Source organism: Saccostrea echinata, unplaced genomic scaffold, assembly GCF_033153115.1.
Source record: "Saccostrea echinata isolate AGI-Se365-2 ecotype Australia unplaced genomic scaffold, CSIRO_AGI_Sech_v1 ptg000075l, whole genome shotgun sequence".
NCBI classification, from domain to species: Eukaryota; Metazoa; Mollusca; class Bivalvia; order Ostreida; family Ostreidae; genus Saccostrea; species Saccostrea echinata.
In genome coordinates, this window is record NW_026889824.1 from 1,688,231 (window position 1) to 1,694,683 (window position 6,453).

Genomic DNA, 6,453 nt, shown 5'->3' on the forward strand with positions numbered 1-6,453 from the left:
TTTTCAGAGTTTATCTACATGTAACGGGGCGTAAGAAAACAATGTTAAAACTGACTTTTATATTGACCTCTGATTTTGAAGTTCACTATTTGTTTCACCTTTATTGTTAAAAATAGAACCTTTTTTCAAATTATAATGCAAACGTAAAGCTGCTGGCGTGGGAATGAATAACTATAAGGCATTATTAGGTCATCACACATATATTTAAATTACTCATTTATCAAATTATCTTTTCCAGCGATTTTCTGCTTTTTAAACAGTTTATAACATCTACAACCTCTTCAACAGTTATATTAACATCTAGTTCATCAGTATTTATACAATATTCTGTATTCGAAAAATCAGTTTATGTATCATCTTTACAGACTCCTGGGTTTCTGAAATTGTCAAAAAAATTCTTCTACACTAAGTTTACAATTGTTTTCTGGCCCACGATTCTTTAAAAAAGCAATTTAAAAATTCCTTTGGCGAAGTGAGCCTCAGATATTCTTACTGGCTACTTTGTAATCGCATAAACTCGCATTTTGCCTTATACATTTTTTATAAATCTCTAAATCTCTCATTAAACCAGGGTTTATTTCTAACAACATCCTTATGTTTTTGTTTACAGTATGATTACAATATGGCTCAAAAACCTCATTCAGACAATGTGTAAAACTAACACCCTTTTTGGCCTATTACATTTTGCGTTTTTACATGTTGCGTCGAGGTTAAGGGAAAATGTGATAACACTCTCTTTGGATTTAATATTAGAATTTAGACATTAAGACTTTTTTAAATCACATCTCCTGATGTTTCAAAAATCTGTCAATTCTATATGGTATTTTAAAAAAAAATTAGAAACATTTTAATTCAAGTTTTGTGTTCCTAAAATTCTATGTCGAAATTCAAACAAATGTTATTAACACCAATTACTTGTGTAAAACTAGAGGTGAAACTTATCCATCCAAACTCAGCATGCTCAGGGAGAAACAACTTCCCGAAGCGCCACAAGTTGAATTTACAATAAAATAAAACATAAACCTTTTAGCAGATAAGCTGTAGATAAAAATTAATTAAATCTCATTCGATTAAAAAAAATATTATTTGAGAACATTGAAACTTCCAAAAGTAATCATTTTGTTATGACAGTTAACAAGGATTATGAAATTTTCTTTTAATATGCCTTCGGATCAAGTAAAACGAATACCGACAGGCAATTTAGAAATATTTTGGATAAGGAAGTCAAAATAGTATTTAAAAAAAAAATAATTTTATGTACTGTATTCCCACTTTCTATGACTGATGCATTTAATTGTAGAGATAACAAGCATTCTGAGAGTATTGCATTAGCAATACTAGTCCCCTACCGGCAAGTTTAATCTGGTTCCCGTTAAGAATTGAAAATGCCATACTTTCGTCAAAAATCAATGAAACGGGACGAAATGCAAACTTGATTTTATAACTAATCAAGGTAAAGTCATACATATATACCAAAAAATCAGCTCAATATCTGAAAGCGTTTAGAAGAAAATTGTGGAAAACCCTCCAAAATTGAAAAGGCCGTAATTCCGTCAAAAATCAATGAAGCGGAACGAAATGCAAACTTGATCTGTAACTCATCAAGATACACTCAAATACCATAAAATCAGCTCAATATCTGCAAGCGTTTAGGAAAAAAGTGCGGAAAACCAAGTGGGACAGACAGACAGACAAACAGAGGGACAGACAGACGGACGGACAGACTCAGAGGAAACCTATAGTCTCCTCCGGTTTCACCGGTAGGGGACTAAAAAGCGATCTTTTTTTGCGATATTACATTCTGCGTTAACTTCGACGCAAAATGTTAAAAAAAAAACGAAAATGTAATATTTCAAAAAGTAGTTATTAGTCCCCTACCGGTAAAACCGGAGGGGACTATAGGTTTCCTCTGAGTCTGTCCGTCCGTCTGTCTGTCTGTCCGTCTGTTTAGCTTTCCTTCTGTCTGTCTGTCTGTCAGTCTGTCCCCACTTGGTTTTCCGCACTTTTTTTTCTAAACGCTTGCAGATATTGAGCTGAATTTGGTATGTGAGTGTATCTTGATGAGTTACAGATCAACTTTGCATTTCGTTCCGCTTCAATGATTTTTGACGGAATTACGACCTTTTCAATTTTTCAGGGTTTTTCCGCAATTTTTTTTCCAAACACTCGCAGATATTGAGCTGATTTTTAGTATGTGACTCAACCTTGATAAGTTTGCATTTCGCTTCATTGATTTTTTACGGAATCATGGCATTTTCAACTTTAATGGGAACCAGATTACACTTGCCGGTAGGGGACTAGTATTGCTAATGCAATACTCTCAGAATGCTTGTTACATTTTGCGTTTATCTCGATGCAAAATGTAATTACGCAAAATATAATAATCTCAGTTTATAACATTTTGCCTCGTTATAATATTTTGCGTTGTATAACAAAGCATATATACTTGTGATGAAGAACTAACAATGAGGTTCTAATAGGAATGTTGTGGAGCTTTTCATCTTTCGTTCACTTTAAGCTTTTCTAGGTTTTATCTTGTTTTTTCAATCCAATAACTTTTGTAATACAACCGCGATCTTAAGCAACAACAAAAACACAAAGCTGAACTTGAAAAGGTATCTATAGTCAAATGAAAGTTGATTAAAAGTATTAATAACAATTCATTAAATTTTAGTTTTCCAACTTTTCATCAAGTCATAAAACTTGCAATGATAGAAATACCACTGATTTGAAAATTAAAGACTTCAAAACAATTCTGTAAGTTGACGTGACCCGGCGAGTTTTCCTTGAAGTCAACCGTACAATAAATGCAATACAGAACACTTTTGTGGACGTTTTTTTTTTATGCAAATGAGCAGAAACTGTCATTATCTGCAAAATATCAACGATACAGTACGGTTTATTTTTAGCGATGACGGAGAACTAAATCCATAATATCTTAATATCTTAAATGATATAGACATAAAATATGTTTGGGTGAATTAAAAAAAATGACCAAACATATTTATCAACCTGCACTAAAAATACAGGCAATGGGAATAAATTTCTTTGTCTTTAGATGGTGTCTAAATACCTGCCAAATATCTCATTGATATCTCAATTCACAAAAAAAATTATGCTCAAAAATGATGCTAAAAATGTCAGGAGTGTAACACCTTTTTGTGACATTTTGAAAATTCAATATTTTTTGAAGATCTGTGAAATGAATAATACTGATTTATGTAGGACATAAAGACTTTCCTGATAATATTCATGTATTGAGCTTTAAATGTAGACTGTAGCAACTTTTATTTGACCAAGCTGTGGTCATGGCTGATGTTGAAAAAAAAATGTTATACCATGTCAGGAGTGCAACAGAAAAAAAATGTAGAGTTGCCCCCCCCCCAAAAAAAAAAAACAAACAAAACAAACAAACAAATAAACAAAAAACATTGATTTTAAAAATCTGGAAGAGAATTAAATCAAAAAAGAATTTTCAAAGTCTAAAACAATAACTGATGTACAATTTAACACTTAAAAATGTTATATAAATCACAAGCAGAATTAATAAGAGTCAAGTATCTGTGCATACCCAATGTCAGGAGTGCAACATTTGATATTTTGCTCCCCAGCATGAAAAAACCTTTATCAGTATATGATTCTCTGTTTTTTTATTTTGGAAAATAAATACACAAAGATCATTTTTACCAAATAGATTTATCAATTACAGGATCTGTCTGTGCTTCAGATCTATATTTCTATGGTCAGGAGTGCAACACATTTTTTGAAATATTCAAGTTATATGATGAAAAGACTTCTATTCATGTTTAGAAATATTCTTGAATTAATAATGATCTATTTGAATAATTCAGTACTAATTTTTTGACAGTTTTATTATTAAAATCCTTCTCTTTTTCATTTTTATCAATTCAGATGTGTTTTATCTTCTCTTTGATTTTTTATGAATGTAAAAAATAAACACACTGAGAAATTGATATAAAATTTGAGTAATTCCGCCTCAACTTCACTAAAACAACAGAACACGTTCTGATGTAACTTTCGCTTCATAATTTTACTCTAAAGATTCCCATGCCCTTGGTCAGGAGTGCAACAAATTTGTTAGAATTAGTCAAGATCAAATATGAATAAATATAAAGAAATCAAATATGAATAAATATAAAGAAATAATTGATGAATAGAATGTTTCTGATTGACCTCAGTTGCTTTATAGTGTTTGTCTTGTGAAGAAAAATATGCTATAAACTAGATTTTATCTTCTAAATATATATTTTAGCTAGTTTTTGATATAAATAGGGAATAATTCAAGATATATAGCCAAGTGTAAATACGTCCATGTGTTTTAATTCTGAAGTATTGGACTATAACTATTGCTATTTGTGTTCTCTGGTTTTAATTTTTAATTTTACTGCAGTCAGATGTGCAACAAAACTGTTTTATAATTATTAATGATCTTCATCTATCTTTACTGAAAAATAAATTTTAAAAAAATGTTTGATACTATTTGATGTTCAAAACATTTTGTCTATCAACTAATAACAGACATTTTACAGTCAATGTAGAGAAAAGTTTTCATCACTTAACACGTATTTGTAAATACATTGTATACATATTACACATGGCTAATAATCACGTTTCGAAGTTTTGAAAATATGAAAAACTTGCCCAAAATGATAACAAATATCAAAACGACAAACTGATTTACAAATTAAGAATGGGCTATTGTGTGTTATAGTGTTTAAAACAATGTTAAATAAAATACATATCAGATGTCAGGAGTGCAACACAATAATGTAAAATAGGGTCATTTCAAAATCTAGTATTTTTTGTAAGAAAACTTGTATATCATAATTCTTTTTTGGCTTATATTTAAAGAATTGAATTAAAAATGGACAAAAAGTGACTTGGTGTAAATTTTATTGTTTCATATTTCTTTCATATTAAAACATTTCAAACCAGAATTGAAAAAATAATGTAAAATTACAATAAAAAACCCAGTTTTTTTTTCACATATACAAGAGAGGAAACTCAATGAAGGTTTAGATCAAATCATTTATATCCCTGATACCATTTTGAATCACAAAAAGCTATAATTTCTTTTAATTTTGTATTTTAGAAAGTCTTTTAGGATGTAGTGAAATTTTCTTTTTTTTGATTAAAGTTATACTAATAAAAATTCTGAAACTTTTTTTTTCCAGTCGTCTATTCTATTGCAACTTCAGGAATTTTAACTAGTATGCATATACAATGAGATGATATAAGTGAAAAATGTGTTATGGGTAGTTGAATTTTTGCAGAAAAATTAATTTGGTAGTCATTATTTTTTGATTCACCCATTTGTAAAAATATTTTCATCAGAGGTGGGGAAAGGTAAAAATATATGCCTTACAAGACAACTGACCTATGTACAATACGTTTTATTTCACAATAACAAGTTCTAGTCACACATCTAAAAATGAAGAAACATATCACATCTAAAAATGAAGAAACATATCCTCCCTAACACAAAATCTAAGAATTATTTAGTAAACAGAAAAAAATTGGAGAGGTGGGAGGGTTATTTGACAAACAAACTTTTTTCCAAACTTTACAAAACCAATATGGCGCCGACAGGTCGCTACCCACATTGATACTGACGCTGTTTAAAACTTTGATGAAAAACTAGATTAGAGTTATCACGCTTCCCAATAATGGGCATAAAAGATAAACCAACTAATCTTCTTTATTAAGTTCTATCACTGATATATACGTATCAAAATAGAGATTTGAAATTGAAACAACATAACCAAACCAATTTAAAATACATTTAATGAAATATACATTTAATTAAACAATAAACTGGCTGCTAGTATGGGAATTAATGAGGCAGCTGTTGCAGAGAAATACATAATTCGCGCAAGCAGGTTATGTAATTTTTTCTGCAAAAGCAGCAACGTTAATTCCCATACTAACAAAGAAAGAAAGACATTTTATTGTTTATATTTATATCTTTATAAATGATTATTTAAAGTAGTATAAAGTACGTTAAATATTGATTTAGTGATATGTACGTCATTGTACGTTTCATTGATGGAAGAGCCACCACTCTACTTATGCAGGTGGTATGCTTACTGCGTATACTGACTGATAAACGCCCATGGGTTTTTAAAGAAATAAAGGAGATAATATTCAGAGGATGTAAATATTTCAATTTGACCTTTAAACAAAAGTAGTGTCTTTTTCTTGTTGAAAAAAAAAAACTAGGAAGGATGATTAACCTTTGAGTTATAAAATGCAGGGACACACTGAAAACCAATTTACACAATTTGATAATATTGGTTTGCTATATATTTTCAGAACTTTAGAATAGGCTTCCTTGGACCAGTAGGAGTTTGATTCACCAGGTAGGATGACAATTTTTGTCTTCTTGTGTAATTTCTCCTTGAGAATTTATTTTCAGTATTATTTCTAAGGAAT